The following is a 25525-nucleotide window of genomic DNA, read 5'->3' as shown; positions in this document are numbered from 1 at the left end:
TATCTGCCTGCCGCACTGTGTAAAATGGGGATACCTGCCTACCGTACTGTGTAAAATGGGGATACCTGCCTACCGCACTTTGTAAAATGGGGACACCTGCCTGCCGCGCTGGGTAAAATGGGGACACCTGCCTGCCGCGCTGTGTAAAATGGGGACACCTGCCTGTCGCGCTGTGTAATATGGGGACACTTGCCTGCTGTAATGTGTAAAAAGGGGACTTTTTTTATTTTTATTTTTTTTTCCCCTGTGGTGGGTGTGATGATATCAGACGAGGCTGCGCGCACTTTAATGAGACCACACCCATTTTAATCAGGCCACACACCCTTGTCGGGAGCGCGCGCGCCTTCGGCGCGCGCATGCTTTTTCTTTTTACGGCTATATGGGGGGGGGGGGCGCATTTTGAAATCTCGCACTGGGAGCCAAATTGTCTAGAAACGGCCCTGCTGAGGGCTATAAAAAGATTATCTCTCTTATAAGCTGAATTCATACCTAATGAGAGGTTTAAGTTTGGGTTATTAATTAACAATGAAGTGGTAATTGAATTCATGGGTTATGGTCGGATGCTTAACAATACTGCTACTTTACAGAGACATAAATTTAAAAATGACAATTTCATTACATACTGCTGCAAATGTACAATTGTGTTCAATGTAGCAACTTTGAAGGAGCACTACATGCATAAGAGAAGTGATTGCTTGATATTTCCTATTGCATTTGCTCTAGCTGTAGGACTCATTTTTATACAACAAGGAAAAATGTGATAACATCTATTATAATAATTATTATAATCAGCGACCATTAATATCTATGCTTTTGTGAACCCCATTAAACATCAAGCCATTAGCCCTCTTTTGTTGCCCCCCCTTCTTAGGAGGATATATATGGTTTTATTTTTATGTTGTTGTTAGGGTCTAGAATCTTTGAAAGCATTTGACCCCAGTAAGGAGAGAAAGAGAAAAAAATATATTTCTGTAGTGTACAAATAATTCCTTTTTCCTCCTTATATATTTTATACTAACAAGAAATAAAGGTTACGTTTTAATCATATACACCATATCTTTACATTATATTTTCTTAAATTTATTTAAAAGAGTGCTCCAAAAAGGAATTCTCTATGGGGCTAGTCCCCAAAAAAGCATATTCAGGTAACTGACCAATACATACGCAAGCGCCATCCTGGATCCAGGCAACAGTCGTCAGCAGATAACCGTGATAGTTCTGAGATAGGTGATCTCTGGAATGGATCCAAGCAACTGTATTTATACAGTAGCTTCTAACACACACAATACAATAATAAACACGCTGTTCTGATTGGTCCGTGATGTAAACAATTTCGTAACTCAGCGATCCATTGGTCCATTCAAAAGTATTGTTCTCAGGAATGCGACTGTTAGTGCCCTCAAGATCCTGCCGAGAAACTGGCTGCTGCTTGCTTCATTATTATGCACATTATATCCACATATCTTATATCTGCTAATATCTTGCGAATACATCATGCTATAATCTCTTCGCTACTACTGGATATTAGCTAATGAAATGACGATCATTCGGATACCAGACATGGTGAGATAATGCGTCCCTGTGCGAATACAATCTTTATTGCATCTTTGTTGCTGTTAAACATGTTACTATATTTTAAATCTGTGTTTTGGGTTGATGGTGGATATGTGTATTTTATGTGAAATATAGGAATGTTTGCCATGTGTTACAGTATGATATTTATAAACAAAAATGCTTCTTTGACCGTAATGCACCCAATGTGTGGTAATTCACCGTTACGGTAATTCGCGCCCTACCGTATTACCTATATGACACGTATAAGGAGCATCCATTCTATATATCATGGTGTTCTAAATATCGAATGTACAATATACAATATATATATATATATATATATGTATATATATATATATATATATATACTGTATATACTGTATATATATATATATATATATATATATATATATATACACACACCCATATACATTTATTAAATATTATTCATCTATACTCACTGTTTTCATATGTATTATTAAGCGCTACCTGGGTATTATATACACAGCCTGTAACATGACAGTTAGGAGCTGATTGGCTGGCAGGGCCTGATCAACCAATATGCTGATCAGGCTGCAGTCTGGAGCACTGGGTCCTGATGGAGGCAGGCTGGATTTCCTGAAAGGCAACCTCACCCGCGGACTCACCCCAAAAATTCTCGCCCTGGTTCCGTTCCCAGTGGAGCACTGCTAGTAAGCTAGTCACATGCTTCAAGACGCCACGCGACATACCCACCCGCACTTCTAGAACCTGCAGACACCGAGGGGGTAGGCCAGGGAGTGACAGCGAACCCAGTGCCACTACTGCAGCACAAAGATAAATGCAGCTATGATGTTTGTATATGTGTGTATATATATATATATATATATGACAAGAATTACTCTCCCACTGCGCTATTTCAAATAAAACACTAAAATTAATTAATTATATGGCTGCCTGTATCCTCTAAGTTCCCTGTTAGGAGGAACTAAATGTGGAAATATGAAACGAAATAGAGGAGATGGCGCCAAGGGAGTTATATCAACGCCCTACCTAAAAACGGACCCTTACAGTACTCTCCGGATAAATTACATCAGATAACAAATACTAACATAAAAATTTATTAAAACAACATATAAACCCGACACAAATGTTCATAAGTATACAGAGTTGATACATTTACATTTGTCGCACAATTTGAACAATCAGTTTGTAGTGATGAGGAAAAAGCGTAGATATATCACTACGATTTCCTCCTTCTCCTTATTGTAGATTCGGAGGTAACATCAGATAATAGATAGATAAATAACCCAACGCGTTTCGTCTTGTTCCAAGACTTCATCAGGGGTAAAATCTCTTCATTTCAGAACATATTGTCAGCACATAAAAGGTCATTCAAAGATGTATGAACAACGTTTTAATATTTCAATGGGACTTGATTGATACAGCGGGGACCATACCTCATATATCATCAGCTTGAGTCTGACATTCAGATATTCGAATATGGGGAAGATTCATATGTGTATAGAATCTAACTGGTTCGCAAGCATAAGGAACCTCGTCGGTCAGCAGCTTGAACCTGACACTCAGAGACTCAGGAGTGAAGGCAATTCAAATGGGAATAATGTCTAACCAATTTAGAACACGTGGTAGACCCTCCAGTGGTGCAGTGCTGACAGCCAAGTCTCTGTATTTGGACGACTTGTTATTCCTGGCAAATTCCCCAGAACTTCTCCTGCGTCATCTAGATTTGACGGTCCGGTTTCTGCAAGCCCACGGGTGGCTCATCAACTGGAAGAAGTCATCCCTGATCCCTGCTCAGAGCATGGTGCATCTGGGAGCACTATTGGACACTCACAACCAGCGGTTGTTCCTGTCTCAGGAGAAAGTCCTGAAACTTCAGGACAGGATTCGTTGCTTCCTATCTCGTCCGCAAGTGTCGATACATTCGGCGATGCAGGTGCTGGGCCTCATGGTGTCAGCATTCGACATGGTGGAGTATGCTCAATTTCACTCTCACCCTCTCCAGAGGCTGATTCTAGCCAAATGGGTTGGCCTGCCTCACCGAATCAGGTCTCAAATGATCTCATTGACTCCGGAGGTCCGTCTGTCGCTGCTCTGGTGGCTCCGGGACCAACAACTGTGCAGGGGCCGTCCGTTCTGGATATCCGACTGGGTCCTGTTGATGACAGATGCCAGTCTAAGAGTTTGGGGTGCGGTGCTGGAGCAACACACCCCTCAGGGGCGGTGGACCAAGGAGGAGTCCCCCCTCTCGATCAATATTCTGGAGTTGCTGGTGGTCTTCAATGCCTTGAACCTATCCCAGCATTTAATTCAGAACCGTCCTGTTCAAGTACAGTAGGACAACGCCGCCACAGTGGCTTACATAAATCATCAAGGGGGCACTCGAAGCTGCCTAGCAATGAAGGAAGTCTCACGGATTCTACAGTGGGCAGAACACCATCTACCGGCCATATCGGCAATATTCATTCCGGGAGTCCTGAATTGGGAAGCGGACTTTCTCAGTCGTCAGGACATGCATGCCGGCGAGTGGGGCCTCCATCCAGAAGTGTTTCAACTCCTAGTGGAAAGGTGGGGCCTTCCAGACGTAGATCTGATGGCGTCTCGACACAATCACAAGGTTCCGGTCTTCGGTGCAAGCAGCATTTGTGGATGCGCTGGCGGTACCGTGGAGGTTTCGTCTGCCGTACGTGTTCCCTCCGGTGTCACTCCTGCCCAGGGTAATTCGGAAGTTCAAGCAAGAAAAAGGAATTCTGCTTCTCATAGCTCCAGCGTGGCCCAGACGGCACTGGTTCTCAGACCTGCAAGGCCTATCGTCAGAGCGTCCAATTCTACTTCCACAACACCCAGACCTCCTCGTTCAGGGCCCCTGTGTCTACCAGGACCTAGCCTGGCTGTCTTTGACGGCGTGGCTCTTGAAGCTTCTGTCTTAAGGGCTAAAGGGTTTTCTGAGGCGGTCATTCAAACTATGTTGCGGGCCCGGAAACCGGCTTCGGCTCGGATTTACTATAGGGTCTGGCATTCTTACTTTGTTTGGTGCGCATCTAACGATTATGACGCTTCCAAGTTTAGTATAGCCATGTTGTTGGCTTTACTTCAGCAGGGCCTGGACTTAGGCCTGCGTCTGGCCTCCCTCAAGGTTCAAATATCTGCCTTGTCGGTGTGGTTTCAGAGAAAAATTGCGACCTTACCTGATGTGCATACCTTTACTCAGGGCGTGTTGCATATCCAACCTCCCTATGTCCCGCCTGTGGCTCCTTGGGACTTGTCGGTGGTTTTGGAGGCGTTACAAGAGTCTCCGTTTGAACCTCTTGGTTCTGCTGACCTTAAGTGGCTTTCCCTTAAGGTGGTGTTTCTGCTGGCTATTGCTTCGGCTGGAAGAGTGTCGGATTTGGGTGCCTTGTCCTGTAGTTCCCCATATCTGATGTTTCACCGTGACCGGGTGGTTCTTAGGACTCGTCCCGGCTATCTACCTAAGGTGGTTTCTTCAATCCACCTTAATCAGGAGATTGTAGTTCCGGCACTTGTTTCTCCTGATCTGTCTCCCAAAGAGCGGTCTTTGGATGTGGTACGGGCTCTCCGTATCTATGTGGAGAGAAATGCTCCTATTAGGAAATCTGATTCTCTTTTTTGTTGTGTTTGGGTTTCACAAATGTGGCTGGCCTGCTCACAAGCAAACTCTGGCCAGATGGATTAGAATGGTGATTGTACATGCTTATGTGAAGGCTGGTCTCTCTGCTCCTGATCACATTAAGGCCCATTCTACTCGGTCTGTTGGACCTTCTTGGGCGGCCCAACGTGGTGCGACCCTTGAACAATTGTGCAAGGCGGCTACGTGGTCCTTTGTGAACACGTTCATAAGGTTCTATGCCTTCGATACTGCCGCTTCCCAGGATGCTTCCTTTGGACGCCGGGTTCTTGTGCCCGCTACAGTGCGTCCCCTCCCATAAGGAACTGCTTTAGGACATCCCCATTGTCCATTCCTTGTGGAGCCCAGTGTACCCCGCAGCAGAAAACGAGTTTTATGGTAAGAACTTACCTTTGTTAAAACTCTTTCTGCGAAGTATACTGGGTTCCACAAGGCACCCACCCTGATGCACTTAGCTTCTTTGGGTTGGTATGGCATTAGCCGCTGACACGTCTCCTGTCGTGAGAATGCGGTGTTGTGGCTACTAACCGTTGTCGTCTCTTTTCCTGCTACTGCATTGGACTGGTTAACTAAAAACTGAGATCCTGTGCAGGGAGGCGGGGTGATATAGGAGGCAGCGCTATGTATCCTGGGAACAGTCAAAGCTTTGAGCCTGTTGCTGCCTCGGATCAAGATCCTACTCTACACCCCATTGTCCATTCCTTGTAGAGCCCAGTGTACCTCGCAGAAAGAGTTTTAACAAAGGTAAGTTCTTACCATAAAACTCATTTTATATATATATATATATATATATATATATATTTCTCTGACGTCCTAGTGGATGCTGGGAACTCCGTAAGGTCCATGGGGAATAGCGGCTCCGCAGGAGACTGGGCACAATTAAAGAAAGCTTTAGGTCACCTGGTGTGCACTGGCTCCTCCCACCATGACCATCCTCCAAGCCTCAGTTAGATTTTGTGCCCGGCCGAGGTTGGATGCACACTAGGGGCTCTCCTGAGCTTCTAGAAAGAAAGTATATATTTAGGTTTTTTATTTTACAGTGAGACCTGCTGGCAACAGGCTCACTGCAGCGAGGGACTAAGGGGAGAAGAAGCGAACCTACCTGCTTGCAGCTAGCTTGGGCTTCTTAGGCTACTGGACACCATTAGCTCCAGAGGGACCGACCGCATGGAACTGGCCTTGGTGTTCGGTCCCGGAGTCGCGCCGCCGTCCCCCTTACAGAGCCAGAAGCAAGAAGAGGTCCGGAAAATCGGCGGCAGAAGACATCAGTCTTCACCAAGGTAGCGCACAGCACTGCAGCTGTGCGCCATTGCTTCTCATACACACTTCACACTCCGGTCACTGAGGGTGCAGGGCGCTAGGGGGGGGGGGCGCCCTGAGCAGCAATAAAAAGACCTTGGCTGGCAAAAATACCACAATATATAGCCCCAGAGGCTATATATGTGATAATTACCCCTGCCAAAATCCAGAAAAAAGTGGGAGAATAGTCCGCGAAAAAGGGGCGGAGCTATCTCCTTCAGCACACTGGCGCCATTTCTCCCTCACAGCTCCGCTGGAAGGAAGCTCCCTGGCTCTCCCCTGCAGTCTACACTACAGAAAAGGGTAAAAAAGAGAGGGGGGGCACTCAATTTGGGCGCAGTATATATAACAGCAGCTATAGGGGACATAATTCAGTTAGTCCCTGCATTATATAGCGCTCTGGTGTGTGCTGGCATACTCTCACTCTGTCTCCCCAAAGGGCTTTTGTGGGTCCTGTCCTCTGTTAGAGCATTCCCTGTGTGTGTGCGGTGTGTCGGTACGGCTGTGTCGACATGTTTGATGAGGATAATGAGGTGGAGGCGGAGCAGTTGCAGATAGAAGGGATGTCACCCCCTGCGGGGCAGACACCTGAGTGGATGGACTTATGGAAGGAATTGCGTGCACGCGTCGACTCCTTACACAAAAAATTTGACGACATGCCAAATGCGGGACAGCCGGCTTCTCAGCTCGTGCCTGTCCAGGCCTCTCAAAGGCCATCGGGGGCTCTAAAACGCCCGCTACCTCAGATGGCAGACGCGGATGTCGACACGGATACTGACACCAGTGTCGATGACGATGAGTCTAGTCTAATGTCCACTAAGGCCATTTGTTGCATGATTGAAGCAATGAAAGAGGTGTTACACATTTCTGATATAAACCCAGGTACCACTAAAAAGGGTATTATGTTTGGGGAGAAAAAACTACCCGTAGTCTTTCCCCCATCAGAAGAATTAAATGAAGTGTGTGAAGAAGCGTGGGCTTTCCCTGATAAAAGATTGGTAATCTCTAAGAAGTTACTTATGGCGTTCCCTTTCCCGCCAGAGGATAGGTCACGTTGGGAAACACCACCTAGGGTGGATAAAGCGCTCACACGTTTGTCTAAAAAGGTGGCACTACCGTCTCCGGATACGGCCGCCCTCAAGGAGCCTGCTGATAGAAAGCAGGAGGCTATCCTGAAGTCTGTATATACACACTCAGGCATTATACTTAGACCTGCTATTGCGTCAGCGTGGATGTGCAGTGCTGCCGCTGCGTGGTCAGATTCCCTGTCAGAAAATATTGACACCCTAGACAGGGACACTATTCTGCTAACCATAGAGCATATTAAAGACTCAGTCTTATACATGAGAGATGCACAGAGGGAGATCTGCCGGCTGGCATCTAAAATAAGTGCACTGTCCATTTCTGCTAGGAGAGGCTTATGGACTCGCCAGTGGACAGGGGATGCAGATTCAAAAAGGCACATGGAAGTTTTGCCTTATAAGGGTGAGGAGTTATTCGGGGATGGTCTCTCGGACCTAGTTTCCACAGCAACTGCTGGGAAGTCAGCATTTTTACCCCATATTCCCTCACAGCCTAAAATGACGCCGTTTTATCAAGTACAGTCCTTTCGGACTCAGAAAAACAGGCGTGGAAAAGGCGGGTCCTTTCTGTCCAGAGGCAGAGGTAGGGGAAAAAGGCTGCAACAAACAGCAGGTTCCCAGGAGCAAAAGTCCTCCCCCGCTTCTTCCAAGTCCGCCGCATGACGGTGGGGCTCCACAGACGGAGCCAGGTACGGTGGGGGGCCGCCTCAAAAATTTCAGCGATCAGTGGGCTCGCTCACAGGTGGATCCCTGGATCCTGCAAATAGTATCTCAAGGGTACAAACTGGAATTCGAGGCGTCTCCACCCGACCGGTTCCTAAAATCTGCCTTACCGACAACTCCCTCAGGCAGGGAGGCTGTGCTAGAGGCAATTCACAAGCTGTATTCCCAGCAGGTGATAGTCAAGGTGCCCCTACTTCAACAAGGACGGGGTTACTATTCCACACTGTTTGTGGTACCGAAACCGGACGGTTCGGTGAGACCCATTTTAAATTTGAAATCCTTGAACACATACATAAAAAAATTCAAGTTCAAGATGGAATCGCTCAGGGCGGTTATTGCAAGCCTGGACGAGGGGGATTACATGGTATCCCTGGACATCAAGGATGCTTACCTGCATGTCCCCATTTACTATCCTCACCAGGAGTACCTCAGATTTGTGGTACAGGATTGCCATTACCAATTCCAGACGCTGCCGTTCGGACTCTCCACGGCACCGAGGGTGTTTACCAAAGTAATGGCGGAAATGATGATACTCCTTCGAAGACAGGGAGTTTTAATTATCCCGTACTTGGACGATCTCCTAATAAAGGCGAGGTCCAAGGAGCAGTTGTTGGTGGGAGTAGCACTATCTCAGGAGGTGCTACACCAGCACGGTTGGATTCTGAATATTCCAAAATCACAGCTGGTTCCTACAACACGTCTACTGTTCCTGGGTATGATCCTGGACACAGTCCAGAAAAAAGTGTTTCTCCCGGAGGAGAAAGCCAAGGAGCTGTCATCTCTAGTCAGAGACCTCCTGAAACCGAAACAGGTATCGGTGCATCACTGCACGCGGGTCCTGGGAAAGATGGTGGCTTCTTACGAAGCAATTCCTTTCGGCAGGTTCCATGCCAGAATCTTTCAGTGGGACCTGTTGGACCAGTGGTCCGGATTGCATCTTCAGATGCATCGCCTGATAACCCTGTCTCCAAGAACCAGGATGTCTCTGCTGTGGTGGCTGCAGAGGGCCCATCTTCTAGAGGGCCGCAGATTCGGCATACAGGACTGGGTCCTGGTGACCACGGATGCCAGCCTTCGGGGCTGGGGGGCAGTCACACAGGGAAGAAACTTCCAAGGACTATGGTCGAGTCAGGAGACTTCCCTACACATAAATATTCTGGAACTAAGGGCCATTTACAACGCCCTAAGTCAGGCAAGGCCTCTGCTTCAAAACCAGCCGGTACTGATCCAGTCAGACAACATCACGGCAGTCGCCCATGTAAATCGACAGGGCGGCACGAGAAGCAGGATGGCAATGGCAGAAGCCACAAGGATTCTCCGATGGGCGGAAAATCACGTACTAGCACTGTCAGCAGTGTTCATTCCGGGAGTGGACAACTGGGAAGCAGACTTTCTCAGCAGGCACGACCTCCACCCGGGAGAGTGGGGACTTCATCCAGAAGTCTTCACGCTGATTGTAAATCGATGGGAACGTCCACAAGTGGACATGATGGCGTCCCGCCTAAACAAAAAACTAGAGAGATATTGCGCCAGGTCAAGGGACCCTCAGGCGATAGCTGTGGACGCTCTGGTGACACCGTGGGTGTACCAGTCAGTTTATGTGTTCCCTCCTCTGCCTCTAATACCAAGGGTACTGAGAATAATAAGAAAACGAGGAGTAAGAACAATACTCGTGGTTCCGGACTGGCCAAGGCGAGCGTGGTACCCAGAACTTCAAGAGATGATCTCAGAGGACCCATGGCCTCTGCCGCTCAGACAGGACCTGCTGCAGCAGGGGCCCTGTCTGTTCCAAGACTTACCGCGGCTGCGTTTGCGGCATGGCGGTTGAACGCCGGATCCTGAAGGAAAAGGGCATTCCGGAGGAAGTCATTCCTACGCTGATTAAAGCCAGGAAAGATGTAACTGCAAAGCATTATCACCGCATATGGCGGAAATATGTTGCTTGGTGTGAGGCCGAAAAGGCCCCAACAGAGGAATTTCAACTAGGTCGATTTCTGCATTTCCTACAAACAGGAGTGACTATGGGCCTGAAATTAGGCTCCATTAAGGTACAGATCTCGGCTCTGTCGATTTTCTTCCAGAAAGAACTGGCTTCATTGCCTGAAGTTCAGACGTTTGTGAAGGGAGTGCTGCATATTCAGCCCCCGTTTGTGCCTCCAGTGGCACCTTGGGATCTCAACGTGGTGTTGAGTTTCTTAAAATCACATTGGTTTGAGCCACTTAAGACCGTGGATCTAAAATATCTCACGTGGAAAGTGGTCATGTTATTGGCCTTGGCTTCGGCCAGGCGTGTGTCAGAATTGGCGGCTTTGTCATGTAAAAGCCCTTATCTGATTTTCCATATGGATAGGGCAGAATTGAGGACTCGTCCCCAGTTTCTTCCTAAGGTGGTATCAGCTTTTCACTTGAACCAACCTATCGTGGTGCCTGCGGCTACTAGGGACTTGGAGGACTCCAAGTTACTGGACGTAGTCAGGGCCTTGAAAATTTATGTTTCCAGGACGGCTGGAGTCAGGAAAACTGACTCGCTATTTATCCTGTATGCTCCCAACAAGCTGGGTGCTCCTGCTTCTAAGCAGACTATTGCTCGCTGGATTTGTAGCACAATTCAGCAGGCGCATTCTGCGGCTGGACTGCCGCATCCTAAATCAGTAAAAGCCCATTCCACAAGGAAGGTGGGCTCATCTTGGGCGGCTGCCCGAGGGGTCTCGGCTTTACAACTTTGCCGAGCTGCTACTTGGTCAGGGGCAAACACGTTTGCAAAATTCTACAAATTTGATACCCTGGCTGAGGAGGACCTGGAGTTCTCTCATTCGGTGCTGCAGAGTCATCCGCACTCTCCCGCCCGTTTGGGAGCTTTGGTATAATCCCCATGGTCCTTACGGAGTTCCCAGCATCCACTAGGACGTCAGAGAAAATAAGATTTTACTCACCGGTAAATCTATTTCTCGTAGTCCGTAGTGGATGCTGGGCGCCCGTCCCAAGTGCGGATTGTCTGCAATACTTGTACATAGTTACTATTAACTAAAGGGTTATTGTTGAGTTATCTGTTGAGAGGCTCAGTTGTTTTCATACTGTTAAACTGGGTATTGTATCACGAGTTGTACAGTGTGATTGGTGTGGCTGGTAAGAGTCTTACCCGGGATTCAAAATCCTTCCTTATTATGTCAGCTCGTCCGGGCACAGTGTCCTGAGGCTTGGAGGAGGGTCATGGTGGGAGGAGCCAGTGCACACCAGGTGACCTAAAGCTTTCTTTAATTGTGCCCAGTCTCCTGCGGAGCCGCTATTCCCCATGGACCTTACGGAGTTCCCAGCATCCACTACGGACTACGAGAAATAGATTTACCGGTGAGTAAAATCTTATTATATATGTGTGTGTGTGCTTGTGTATGTTTAAGTATATATGTATGTGTGGTGCATAATGTGTAAGGGGCATTATGGTTTGTGACATAGGGGTCTAATTATGAAGCAGTGAAAAGTGTTGAGAAGTGAGCCAGTGGAGAATGGCAACCAATCAGCACTGACGTAACATGTATAATTTGCAAACTATACAATTGTACGGAGCAGCTGTTTGGTTGCTATGGGCAACTTTTCCACAGTATCACTTCTCCACACTTTTCACTGTTTCATGAATATCCCATAATGTGAAAGGGGCTGCAGATTTTTAGCTGAATATGAGCGGAGAAAAATGGTGGTGAGAGGGGGTGGGCGGCCACTTCCGTATTGGCCTAGGGTGGCTGGAACCCTTAATCAGGCCCTGTTGGCTGGTACTTTATCTCCGTCCACATTATCTCTGTCCAAGGCTTCGTTCATAGCCCTTAGTTTTCATTATTTAAAAATAATTAAATGTATTCAATAGAGTGCATGCACAGTAAAGGCCCCCATCCACTAGTGCGATGTGGCTTGTTTTTATGCGATTGAGACGAATTGATGAGACGGATTGCATGAAAAGTGTCACATTGCATGTCCTTTTTGTGCGATTGCGATTTGAGGTGCGCTTCCGTGTGTCTGGCATCGCAACTCACACAGGCTGATCGTTATATTTATCTCAGTTGCACAGAAACAGGTTTAATAACATTAGATTGCATGAGATAAATCACATTATGATGCCCATACACTTGTGAGATTATCGGTACTAGCCTTCGATTTCGACCACATCTGTGAGAGAAATCGGGGGATTGTATGCACATTTAAGGTACCTTTCGACGCGATGCGCGGGCACGCCGGTCGAATATCGCATCTCAAGATATTATGTGTTGCACTTAATATTTCTCGCATCGCAGTGCGATCGCATGTGGTTTTAAACCCACATGATGTATCGCACTGCGATGTGCGATGGGCACCCGCTGGGAGCGGCCTTGGCGGTAACGTGCCCATCACATGATTACCATGCAATCTATCGCATGGTAAGCACTTTGGCAGTTCAGGTGCGATTTCATCACATCTGAACTGCCGGTGCGAAGCCCCGCGATGTCGCGTTGCGGGGCATCGCATAAGTGTATGGACAGCATAAAAAATACACTCAAGTAGCAAATCGCAATCGCAGGGCTCCCGGGAAGCTCCCAGGCAGATTGCATGAAAAATGGATCCAACTCATTGCTGAGATAAACTCCCTAGTGGATGGGGGCCTAAAACCTGAAAGTCCAGATGATGACTTCAGTTCCAATAACATAGATATTTTTAGTTTGATCTAGATAACTCTTCCTTCCAGCAATAAAAAAAAAAAAAAAAAAGTAATCCAAAAGATGGGGGAGCATTTTAACATCATCAATCTGGTACTGCCAAGGGGACAATACTGCTGCAGTACTAGTACCCACAGACGAACTCCCCTATGCAAACTGCAGCAGCATTCGGAAACCCCTCCTCCAGCAATCCAGAGTCCGCAGTTACCGCTTCGTGCACTATGTAAGTTATTTTGCTGTAGACAAGCACTATGTACAGTAGCCTATTTATTATATGACGCTGATGCCGCTGACAACTTTATTATAAAGAAAGAGAAACCAACGCTAGCTGCAGCAGTAACAGCAGCAGATATATATACCCCGGCCAGCAGCAGCAGCAATCTACCCCACCCACCCTTCGCAAGAGGCGCGCTACACTTCGCCGTCGTTGCGCGTGCACGGCGCTCTGCCTCCCATACGGACGCGGGGACGCGCGCAGTGTAAAGGAAGGGTGGCGGGAGCGCGCACGGACTGAGTGAGGAAGGCGCGGTGACGTTACAGGGGGGAGAGCTGGAGCCTCACCCAGGCTGGGCTGGTGGCGCTGTGTGTCCCGAGCGGAGGAGGCTAAGCGGGAGGCGGCGGGGATCCCAGGCAGTGCCCGGGCCCATCCAAGAGTGGGAGGACAGCGGGGTGAGTGCTTCCGGAGTCCACTTTTCAAACGCAGACAATGAGTACAGCACCGGCCGGTCTAGCCCCCGATAACCGGGTTAGTAGAGTGAGGGCCGGGCCCAGGCACTGCTCTACATCGGCTGGCTGCCGGTACTGCTGGGATGCCGGGATCATGGGCTTCCGGGGCAACTGTGCCTATGGGTGTGGACAGCTCTGCTCTGTGGTCAGACAATAGCCTGGTGTAGGGAGACATGGTGTGCAGGGGATGGGCACTCCTGGAAGTGATAGCAGTGCTTTCCATTCTCTGCATACTTGCAATGTTTGTCATGGCACTCCTTTATGTGTGCATGCATGGTGCCAGCCTTTGTGGCAGGGACCAAATAGCATCTCTACTGGGATGCTGCACTGCTGTGTAGCTGCTGCTAATAATGCTGCTCTTTCCCCTTTATTATCTGTTTCACATCTGCTGAGACCAGAGGAAGCAATATACATATATAGTGTCTTTTTCAGAGAAGAAAGATGAGTCACTAGTTTATTGTATCTTCTAATGGTAACTGTAGCAGAGTACAGGCCCACGGATGTCCTAATACGTCTCTTTTCATCTGTTTCTTTTACATGAAGCTTTTCTTTTAAAGTTAAAATAACGTAAGATGTCTCCTGCTGCAGAAAATTGGCGATGCAGGCAGTGGGTGACCCCCTAGGCAGTGATTGGCTTATGCAGAGGTTGCTTGACATTATACTTAACCGATCCACTGCCATGAAATCAGGAACGAAGGCTATATATATATATATATATATATATATATATATATATATATATATATATATATAATTTTATTTACTGGAGAGCAGTTGAGATCAGGTAAATTTGTCTAATTGCTATAGAGCAGAATAGCTGAAGATCTATACTTATAAGAGACTGCCAAATATGTGTTATCACAGTAATAATGATTGTTCTGTCTGAGGGACGATGTATTTTGTTTAGTGAACCTGCAAAGTACTCTGCTAAAAATGAGCCCCAGCTAAGATGTTACTGTGCAGAATATTTCCTCCCCGTCTGTGGCCTGTAAAGGGAAGGACGTTCAGTGCCTTGGAACAAAATTCAGTTTGCTTTTTAGCGACTGTTTAAGTAATTGAAAAATTTCACCTTTTTCAATCTCCCTATAACAGTGCAAACAAATACATTTGGATGTCTACATTAAACTTTTTATCTGAGAATAATGAAATTACAGGAAATGGCGCAATAGGGTAGCTTGCAGGGGATCTGGTCTCTAGGTCGACAAGACTTAGGTTGACAGTAAGTAGGTCGACATGGTTTCTAGATCGATGGACTCTAGGTCGATATGTACTAGGTCGACATGACAAAAAGTCGATATGAGTTTTTCACATTCTTTTCATTTTTTTGAACTTTTTCATACTTTATGATCCACGTGGACTACAATTGGGAACGGTAACCCGAAGCATGGCAAGCGAACACGTGCACTAATTGGGGTTCCCGGTCACACTACGAAGAAAACGACACCAACAAACTGTAAAAAAACTCATGTCGACTTTTTTTCCATGTCTACCTAGAGTCCCTGTCGACCTGGAAACCATGTCGACCAATAGTGGTCCACCTAGACCAGGGGTCAGGGAACTTTTTTGCCTTTTACCCCAAAATTTATTTAGATACGCCGACGTTACCAACTTGAATTGAAAGGAAGGAAATCATATATTATTGTGCATATATACTGGTTATCACTGTTTATATGGCATTTCTGAGATACTCTGTGTGTGTGTGTGTATATAAATCTATATATCTCAAAATCTCTCTCTCTCTCTCTCTCTCTCTCTCTCTCTCTCTCTCTCTCTCTCTCTCTTTCTCTTTCTCTCTCTCATCATACGAACACCAGAATGAATGTAAGAAAGATGGATGAGGGGGGAAGGGAACACGACTTTTAGGAGACAGATAGTCACATCCTCACCTCAATAATGTCAGTGGGAATTTCCCACTGCTATGTGGGCCACTGTCTGATCCTGCGGAACTCCGTCAGCTACAGAACACTTTTGGGTCGATTCTATTCGGCAACTAATGAATAGCGCCGGGAATTAGCTCCCGACGCTATTCAATTCAGCAACTAATTACCTGCAATTGTCGGGAATTCTTCTCTCATCCCCGGGGGATGAGAGAAAAAACCCGACAAAAGTGCTGCCTCGCGGCCGGCGCGAGGCTGATTCTGTCGGGAATCTGCCTCGCGCCGTAGAGTTAAGTCGGAGAATGCCCGTTCTCCCGACAATTCAACCTATTTTGTCGGCGAGAACGGGCCATCGCCGACGTAACTAGTTGCTGAATTGAATAGCGTCGGGAGCTAATTCCCGGCGCTATTCATCAGTTGCCGAATAGAATCGACCCCTCTAAGTTCTGTGTGTCGGTTGGCGGGCCGCGGTTAGGAGGTCAGGTCAGGACAGTGCAGGGCAGGCGTTAGGCAGTGCGGTGTGACGTCAGCACATCACACCGTGGCCAGGAACACAGCACAGGGTGGGCGTGAGGGAGCACAGTGTGACGTCAGCACATCACACCGCGGGCAGGAAGGAGCGCGGTGTGACATCAGCACGTCACATTGTGAGCCGGGCGTTGCTGTGTCTCGGCAGCGCGACCGTCCATTACCCCCGGGAATTTTATTTTTACCCCATTTGGGGTAATTTACCCCTGTTCCCTGGCCACTGACCTAGACACTGTCAACCTAAGTTTATTCTATCTAAAATACCACACCCAGCTTGCAGATAATGAGTCTGGGATGCGGATTAATGCCATATTGCATGATGTATCTTACTAGACATGTGTCGGTGAGGTTTCTTATCTGAGGGAGTTTGTGTAGTTCTTTAGATCATGTTTGTACCTTTTGTAGAATCCTATAATTAATGCAAAAGTTTTGTCTCGATTTCAAAAAGCTGATGTTGGCAGCTGGAAATTTTGCTTTAATGTATTATTAATAGGGTATATGTGAGGAGTTTTCTAAACTTCTTTACATAGCCAGATATCCACAAACAAACAAGATCTGAGGGACAGCCAAACACTTTTTTACAAGTTCACCAAACCCTAATGGCAATGTTAGCACAAGGGAAAGCTTAGTGGTGCACTGGTGATCTATGTGGCCTCTGGTGCAGGGGACTAGAGATTCAGCCATGGCTGCAACATGTACCATTTTAACTTCTGAATTCCGACACTTTGGTATGCTATACTCAATCATAATAAACTACATATTTTATATTTGATTGTAAAAGTGAAATTCCTTTAAATGTGTTCGTTATATTATTTATCTGATTGGCATGAAGGAATTCTTCCCTGTGAAGCCAAATTGGTCAATGAACACTGAAGTTTTTGTTTTACCTTCCTTTAGCTAAATGGAAATGATAAAAGTATGTTAAATGCTTTGTATTAGCAGTGGATTTTAACTTGAGTTTGTATCCCTAGACCCCAAATGAAAAATTGGCTAGAACACTATGGTGCCGATTCAGTTGTTTTGGGCGTCTAAAAATCCAGTCTAAACGGGCCTTTTTAGATGCCCAAACAATTGTCATAAATCAATTTTGTTTGGACACCCATGGAAACCGCGCATGACGTGCCCAAACAGACCGGGTTTAGCAGCCTAAAATGGCTAAACCCGACCAGACTCCTGTTTGGATGCCCAAAGTGCTGAGTTTCCACACATTTTTCTCGCACTTCAGGAGGCTGCAAGAAAAAATGTGCCCTCCGCGGCCGCTGGGCGCAGAACAATTGATTGCTGCCGTTGTTGCCTTCTAGTGGCGGCCACACAAAAACAAATTGAATCGGCCCTATATATCAGTCTCTAGGCATGTTGGTTGCCACCATGAAAAGACATTTACTGCGAAACCAGATGTACTGTAGAAGTGTGAAGGGTAGAGCAAAAAGAATAAAAATAAAATCACAATAACAGACCTGATAGCTCCATATCTATTTCATTTTTCTTACTATATAGTGACCACTGGCACAATATAGAGCCTCATCCTTTTGCCATGGGTATCCAGCTTATCTACAGCAATTGCTTATTTTTAGCAGTTCAATTAAGAAGATCTGCAACCACTTTAAATAAACTATTTGGGTGATATCCAATTAGCTGCAGTAAATTGGTTTGCCGGGGGCTATCCTATTATCCCCAATTGCCGGAAGGTGAAGCCAAATCGCTGATAAGTGACTTTTTATGCCATAAGTGCCATGAAAATACATAGGTCCTTGGCTTTTTGCTTACCCTATGTGTTTTTGCAATACATTTTATTCTCGCAAGATGTAATTGTATACCGGTGATAAAATTATCTAAACTAATTGGATACCCTGTTTGAGCTCCATTCAACTGTCAATTAATAGTGCCGGGAAGGAGCTCCCGGAGATATTTAATCGGCCGCAATGTTAAGCCCAACCAGAGTATTTCTGCTTGCACCCTTCCTGAGGTGCGAGCAGAAATCCGACTAAACCAGTGCCACAATGCTGTTTTTTGCCTTCAGCGCGCCACAAACAGCATCGCAGCAGGCACTTACACTGGAGAATCCCATTTTCGTGACTAAACATCCAGCTTAAGGCATGAGAACTCGCATCTTCCGATTAGTGATGAGGACAATTGAACAGCTCCGGGACCACCTTCCTGGCGCTATTAACTTCACATTGAATTTAATCGAGCCCTTTATTAGGTCATTGTGGGTTGATTATAATACCCTCCTGTAAATTATCCTATAACCAGTTTTGGCAAAGCCCCCTTTTTTTGTTTCTTTTTGTATTTATTAGATATTAAGGTATACTTTTATAAAAATAATTGCAGCACTATACCTAGTTTCTCTGACAGTGCTAGTAAATACTAAATGATGCTAGCAAGTTAGCTTACACGTCTTTATTTCAGCTAGCCTTGTTTGTCTTCTGTTCCCTATAATCTATTAATCATCTTCTTTGGCTCCCTTATTCCCCTCCTCTTAGGTTTGATATTCCCCCACCAATAGAGAGGCTTGGGGTGTGGCCCATAGCAAGAAATGTCACCTCATTGGAGGTGGGGATTTGTGTAACTTGGTACATGACATTTGTGGAAAATATGCCGAGCAGGAAAAGTATTGTCGGACACAGTTCCCTAAGTTAGCTCATTGTGTACACAGAGGGGTGACAAAAAGTAATGTACAAATATAGTGTCAGCTGTGCTAGGCATGACATTTCTTTGTTGTTGGTGAATCTCTATGTTGTATAACTTTTGTAATTGTTCAGGATGAAGTGTAATTGATTTCCCAGCGTCTTTGATTGAAAAAGTCCTCTGGTGTCCTTGTAAAGTATACTGTAGCTAATATACAATATGTCAACATTTGCCTTTGACATATATCCGATTCCTTTTATTAGAGAAAATAATTAAGTTTTACTGTTTACCAAAGTTGAGTTGGAAAGTCAAGGAAGGACTAGAAGGTATTTTACCATCATGCATTGTACATGAAAATGCTAATATTTAGCTTCAAATGGCCTTTCAGAGACCACTAACTTCAGTCATCTCTATTTGGAAAAACAATATTAGTTAACAGTGGGGGGTGTCCAATTAGCCCTGATACTGTTTTGACTGATCAAAACGGCCGGACATCGCGATTAATGACTGATGTTCATTATTGCGGTATCCAATTAGAGGCCGCTTTGATCCGCCGTAATTGGACCCACGATCATTCGAAAACACATGAGATCAGGGATAAGTACCTGAACCCAAGTACTATCTCTGCTCCGGCAGGCCATTTAATTGGACCTCCCGAAATCTGGTTATGCCTGATTTAATAAATTTACAAGCATATTAATGAAAGCATCTCAAAACAACATAGTGTACTATGGGCCTTATTCGGAGATGAACGCAGATGGCTGCATACGCATCCATATCCGTGTTCATCTTCGGACATGCTGGGGGCCACCCAGCATTTGTAAGGTCGCCCTCTGATGCGTCTGCAATCTAATTGCGGAGGCATCGGCTCTAAGGTTGACCCCTGGTAGTTCAGCCTGACGGTTAGCGGCCATCTCTCTAGGAACGCCCCTGTTCACCCTGCCCCGCCCCCCCCCCCCCCCCCCAACACCACGTCGCCGCCCCACGGACGCCCGAGGCTTTCAATCACATTGTGGCCGCATCCTTCACGCAGTTTGCCACCCACGGTAGGGCAGCGGCAGGGTGTGAATGACCCCTATGGTAACAAAGAACACACTATTGTTACTGAGCATTGACACCTCTGGGTGCTATATATGTAATAGGAGCAATATGAATGCTTGTCTTTAAGGTGAGAGTACAGGTACATTTTCTTATTTTAGTTTTTGCACTATCAATGTCTAATCACGTTTAATAGACTTTTAAACATGCTTATGTTACATCGCTCGTGTGTAAAAGTTTTAATTGTGCCTAGTACAGGAGAATGTGTTTGGAAAACACAGTTTTATGCTGACCCTTTGGCTAGGCTGTAAACAAACTTTTAATTTTCCTATTACCTCTTTACCTGTTCTCTGTTATATTTTTGCACTTTTAGGTCTGGACATTTCAGTAATGATGTCAAACTCTATTTTGGCCTAATCTGTTGTATTCAGAGGATTATCCCACCTCAATTAGATTGTCAGGAGAGCTTTTGGAGAAGATAAAGGGATTCTGGGTAAAAGAATGTCCATACAGCACCGTTTATATGCTGGAGTGGCCTGCAGTAACTAAACGCGACATCTGGATATACATGAATAATTATCTTTCCAACCAGCCAACTACAGTTACAATGATAATTGTTCCGTGTGGTGGAGTGAATGATCATCGTCTGTCTATTCCCACACACTGAAAAACGAAAATGTTTGGTCCAACATATTTGATTTCGGCCTGCTAAACAAATTTTTTAACACCCCCCAACTACTGTTTTATATTTTGACAGGAGTAGGCAGACACCATTGCTTTTTAAGCGTGCCAAAAGCATTGTGTTTAGCCATGCGGAGCGGCTAAACCTGACTAAAATAGTGCCCGCAACTTTGAAAAGTCCACTTTTCGCACATTTCTGCTTTCAACCTCAGGAGGCTGTGAGCAGAAATGTCACCAGTGGAGATTGCACCCAAATGGCACAACAATTGAATTGCTAGTGGCGGGCGAATAGAAAACAATTGACTAGCCATCTCTTTTTGCTTACTTTGACTGCTGGTTCAGGCAGACTCTTCTGGGCAGGAGTTGGAGGACTTGTTTCATATCCACCATCTTGGATTGAAAATGAGGTTGCCTCTCTACTGATGATTTGTGTAAGAAGCGCTGCTGTGCAGAGGAAGTTGAACAAGTGCTGCTGTGTAAGAGTTGAGTCTGATCAGCGCTGCTTTGCAGGGGTGGTGGGAATGTTATAAGTTGTGCAAGGGTGGTGGGAAGATATCCGCCTCTAGGTTGACAGTGTCTAGGTCGACCACTATTCGTCGACAGTGAGTAGGTCGACATGGTTTCTAGGTCATCAGGGACTCTAGGTTGACATGACAAAAGGTCAACATGAGTTTTTCAACATTTGTTAATTTTTTTAAACTTTTTCATACTTTACGATCCACATGGACTAGAATTGGGAACCTGTGTTGAGCGCAGCGAGGCACCTTGCCCGGTGCACTAATTGGGGTTCCCGGCCACTTTACGAAGAATATGATGCCAAAAACAGTGAAAAAACTCATGTCGACCTAGAGTCCCTTTCAACCTACTTACTGTCAACCAATAGTGGTCAACCTAGACACTGTCGACCTAACTTGTCGACCCTCCATACCACACCCAGTGGGAGTGTTGCAAGCTGTTCCTCAGATGGGGGAATAGCTTGATAAGCTGCTGTGAAAGGTGGAGTTGGAGTGTAACAAGCTGCTCTGCAGCAAGGTAATAGCAATACTAAGCTTAAGAGTAGATCTGTATTTGATAGTAAAAGTAAATTCGACCTGGAACAGAACAAGGTGTGGCTGCATGTGATTGCCACTTAATGTTGACTAGATATGTATTAAATTGTGTTGATGTTTTGCATAAATACAGTTTTGCAGAAACTTCCTCTTTTGTTTTCACTAAGCTGCACTGTATTTGTAAATTTGCATTTAGCGGAATTTATTGTATGATTGCAGCTTGGACCATAAGGGCTCTTCATTCTTCTGTGTGTTCTTGCAGGACTTAAGCGGGGATATTCAATTGTTTCCCCTGCGACTGACACTAGATGGCGCCTGACAGAGGAATTCAATTATTGTTTACTTTGGGCGCAAGTGCCGCGGGGGGACACATTTCTTCTCGCAGCCTCCTGTGGTGGCATGGGTAAATGTGCAAAAACTCTGTGCTTTGGGTGCCCTAACCAGGAGTTTGGATGAGTTAAGCCGATATCCGTGGCTAAACTGTCTAATTGCAGGCGACATGTTCTATAATTAATGGGTGCCGTAAACAATTGAATTGCTCTGTCGTGCATCCATTAATTATAGTGGCATCAATAATAATTGAATCGCCTCCAAAAATTCTAAAGTCTAAGTTATGCTAGCGGAGACGTGGGTGGAATATGGTCAAGATTCCATTTGTTTTTGTTGTATCTTACTGGCTACAAAACTGCAATCTATATTTGCTCAGTATCACTTATTTATTATCTAGAAAATACAAACTGATATTTATTGTCTTCTAGTCCAGAAGGAAATTTAAGACACAGTTTAAATGTTTCATATTATAACTCTAATAACTAAGCTATAGGGGTATATTCAATTACAGTCGGATCCTGTCGTTTCCTCTCCCATTCCAACCATTCATTTCCGCCCTCTTATGGGTGAAAATGAATGGTCGAAAATGGACCGTTCTCGACCGTGGCGGGGTTGAAAACACATGGAGTCTCTGCTCATCCATGTGTTTTTCGACTTGTTGGAATTTCCAACAGGGCGGAAGAACGGCACTTCAATTGAATATTGAAGTGTCGGAAAGTTCCGATTATCAGCGGAAAGTGCCGTCTTTTCACCCTGTCGGAATTTCCAGCTGAAATTGAATATTCCCCATAGTCTGTCTGTTCGAATCCACACATTACCTTTCATTATAGGAGTGCGCTTATAGTCTATGGTCATATGTTTTCTAGTTGAACCTATGTGAACGTAATGTAATAAAATGCTGTAAAAGAAAGCTACATATAGTAGTCATGCTTTGAAAGGATGGCTAATCAAGAAGAACAAGAAGGTTAATGATATTGCAGTATTCTTGTTAAATGGTATGTTTTAAAAAGGTTCCTGTCAGTGAGTAGATAGAAGTTTTTGGGAATGCATATAAAAAAAAATATCCTTTGAGAAGGCTGCATACACTCCATGCTATAGATTATGCTGCATATCAGGCACTAACAGATATCTCCATACATTCTGCTTTAATGAGAAGGCTACAAGTCTATATTTTTGAAGCCCTTCCCGTAAAACATTCTGAAAACTGGTCTGTACCATTCACTCTAAAAACATTCTTATAGAACAATGGCTGCATTTTCATGAGGAGAGGGGGTCACCTGCAGCTCCCCAGAACAGATTTTGTTATTCCTGACATATCTATCCATGAACATTTCAGGATAGAAGTATCAAATTACTTCTAACCATCTAAATCCTGAGTCCAGCCTGGTACACTGAACATGAGTTTCAAGCTGTGTACACCACAGGCAGTACCCGGGAGCGGGGGCTTACCCCTGCCTTTGCTTAGATATAACATCATCTCCAAGCACAGGGAATGCGGCTTTCCCTATGCAGTGAATGGATTACCCATTTACACTGTTCTGTAACCCAGGTCTTTCTTAAACAACCTGGGTAGCTTGCCGGGTTGGATTCCCAGGTTAACCCTTTTACACCAAGCCAAAACCCGGGTCAACACTGCAGTTATCCAGGTTTATGCGGTGGTATAAAAGAGAGAGCACTTATTTGGAAATTGTTACGTAATGCTTATCTCTATTTTGGGTGAAGGCCACCATGCATCTGCGACGAATTGTACAATTTCCCGATCCCAAGACAGAGTCGGAGAATCGAGAGGACTGAACTTACTGAACTTTACTGATTTGCTTGGCCCAACCAAATATGATCAGTATTGGCAAATTGGTGAATTTTAACATGTTGAGATTTCCCGATACACCAATGAATCGCCGATAATCGATGGCTGCTGATCTGTGTTTTTTGATCAGTAGGTTGGATTTGAGAATTTGATGCCTGATTTATGGGGCCCTTTAGACAAACTAGATGCTTAAAGCCATAATAAAACAATATTTCATAATTTGATGACTTTAATTTTACTTTGGCCAGGGAAAAAAGATAAAAGCAAACATCTACGCTAAAGGACATCAAATAGTACAGAAAATAGATTTTTTCAGTCACACCTAGCCCTGCAAGAAGTTAAATGTTATAGGATATATTCTGGACTTCACCACCACAAACCGTAAAAGACACATTTTAAATTCAGTAGCTGTATTCATGGTAATGAATTACAAAACTCTCAATTGATAGCAAGGTCCATTTTGGTTTCTGTTACATCAGCAATCCTGACCTGTGTGTAAATCCAGCAATATGTATATATTTTCATTTATAGTCTTCTGAATTTACCTAATAAGTGATGACACGTGGGGCCGATTCAATTGGGTTTACCTGCGGGTACCACTAGGGGGCGCAAAATGTTTAGCTGACCGGTTACGGGGATGGCCTTTTTTTTTTTTGTAGCCTCGCTAAGGTGCCAGAAGAAATGTACACAGCACTTTAGACGGGTTTAGCCATTTTACGCAGCTCAACCTTGTCTCTTTGGCACGACATGCATGTGTGTCCAGTCAACAATTGAATTGAGGCAATTGTTAAGGGCGTCTAAAAAGTCCCACTTAGACAAGATTTAGACACCCAAAACAATTGAATCCCCCCCCAATCATAACTGAAATGGGACACCCTTTCTAAAAAGTAGGCAGTATCCACCTAGCTCCGTTCCTTGTTCAATAGTACATGCCAACAAATTCCTAGAACACCAGTGTAGGGCACTAGGCTATTGCAGTGTGATATGGCTTACATGATTATTGATGGAAAAGTAGTGGTGAGAGACATTCCCTCCAGAGTATATCCCATCTAGACCTTATGGATGAAGTAGCCAGAAAAAAACCTTTTATCAAGAAATTATAAAACAATCAGGCACTGTAACTGGGCTGGTTCTCTTAGCTGCTGTTGGAAAGGGCGATAGTTGAAAAAGTGGTTCTCCCTCTATTAATGTCCACAATCCAGGGGACTGGAAACTCCCAATGCAAAGATGCCTATAAACAGGTCCTGGTCGATTATCAGCAAAGCCCTGGTCAGAGATTGGTTTCCCTAACACGTTTCGCTGTCACTTGGCAGCTTTATCAAAGGTCTGACTAGGGCTTTGCTGATAGAGTGAGAACCACCATTTTTATTGCGCTGGATAAAGAGGATACTCTGGACCCTCGCTAGGTGGAATACCCGGCCTCACACCACAAGGGATTGGGTAACTATTCATCTCTAGACTGGATGCTACAATAACATTGTCCTGTAGAAAGATTTCTATCGCTCATCAGCACACATTGCTTATGCCGGCTTTATTTATAGACTGCCCTAAAAAGAACTGATTGAGGTCTAGAGATTGGCTCAAGGCTCTTTTTTTTAGTTATTATTTTATGGTGACTGTCACTAATGTATGTTATATCATGATATGTTTATATTAAATATTGCAACATTGCTTTTAATGAATATTTCATGTCGCTTATGGATGAAGTGCCTGGGTTCCATCTGTGGCATTGGAGGTATTGATGAAATACTATTTAATATCTTTTATTTGGTGATAAGTGATTCCCACTGTGAATTTGCTTTTAATCCTTGTTTTTACCAACTGACTTTTATCCAGTCATATGTTTTATATTATATGATACTGTCAGCCACT

At 45.1% G+C, this 25525-nt stretch overlaps 1 protein-coding gene across 1 annotated transcript in view; it reads left to right on the top strand.

Annotated features, from left to right (window-relative positions):
• The first annotated feature begins 13403 nt into the window (after nt 1–13403).
• The window catches only part of RAP1B (RAP1B, member of RAS oncogene family), a 174942-nt gene continuing 162820 nt past the window's right edge, over nt 13404–25525 (top strand). Inside the window, exon 1 of the mRNA XM_063927511.1 lies at nt 13404–13658. The gene's annotated coding sequence lies outside the window, so the exon portion shown is untranslated. The remainder of the gene's footprint in view (nt 13659–25525) is intronic.

The sequence above is a fragment of the Pseudophryne corroboree genome, chromosome 6 (assembly GCF_028390025.1).
Source record: "Pseudophryne corroboree isolate aPseCor3 chromosome 6, aPseCor3.hap2, whole genome shotgun sequence".
NCBI classification, from domain to species: domain Eukaryota; kingdom Metazoa; phylum Chordata; class Amphibia; order Anura; family Myobatrachidae; genus Pseudophryne; species Pseudophryne corroboree.
The sequence above is the reverse complement of the archived record's forward strand: the minus strand, read 5'-3'. Positions and strand labels throughout refer to the sequence as shown.